Source organism: Lycium barbarum, chromosome 5, assembly GCF_019175385.1.
Source record: "Lycium barbarum isolate Lr01 chromosome 5, ASM1917538v2, whole genome shotgun sequence".
In the NCBI taxonomy this organism is placed as follows: Eukaryota; Viridiplantae; Streptophyta; class Magnoliopsida; order Solanales; family Solanaceae; genus Lycium; species Lycium barbarum.
This window is the reverse complement of record NC_083341.1, coordinates 117,382,729-117,383,703: the sequence shown is the minus strand read 5'-3', so window position 1 is coordinate 117,383,703 and position 975 is coordinate 117,382,729.

The window sequence follows — 975 nt, the reverse complement described above, 5'->3', positions numbered from 1 at the left end:
CTTCTATTTATTGACTTTTGGGGTAAGAAGCATCCAATTCCATGTCTTAAGCATGATTAGGGTTAAGGGAAGGTTTGCAGCTAGATAGTAGGCGGCGGGGGAAAGCTAGCTGAAGATGCATAGAATGCCCTGTTAGGGAGAAGCCGATTCGCCACTTTAAGAAAGTATTTTCAAACTAATGCCACATCTTCTACTTCGACAAGGCAGGTGCAAAAGGAAAAAGAGTAAGGGCTTAGGAAGGTAGCGCAGTGGAAGCAGCAATCCCTATTTCGCATAGCCCTTTATTGGGTAAAGTGAATCAGAATACGCGGGTTGACATTCAATTAGAATAACCGCTGTTGTCTCTTTCCTGCTCTCCTCTGCTACAGAATCCGGTGTTAGTTGAATAACCCTTGCTATTGAATCCGATGCTCTAGAGGAAGGCAATGAAATTGTTGATGCATCGAATGCCATGGTTGGCTCTTGGGGAAGGAAGGAGAGTGATTGGCATGAAGTAGGGCAGAAAGAGGGGATTCAGGTTCTCTTTTAAATTTAAAAGGATTGGATTTGCTGCTTGCCTTCCGCACCTTGATCTGTCTAGTTCTATTTTGACTAATATGAATCTGTGTACTGAGTAAAAGCGAAATATCTTCTCTCAATTCTTGGCAGAGGGAAGCCCCATGACCGACCGAACCGAGGCTGGGGTAGATAGAGGAAGAGAAGATTTATTGAATGCTCTCGGGCATTTATTGAGGTAGTAAAATATTCTGTTTCAGAAGGATCTTTTTTGGTATTAAAGTCTAAAATCTGTGAGGAAGTAGCCCATTCTTCATCTACGCAAAGATGAATTACTGCTTATTCGACCGGTCCTACCCCGGCTTATTAGGATAGGACCTTCTCTTATCCCGGATGACTTGAGCTTGTCTTGGCTCTCTTCTTTGACAAATAGGACTTTGCTTAGATGGTTTGGCACGCTTAGCTTTCGATCGAGAAAGA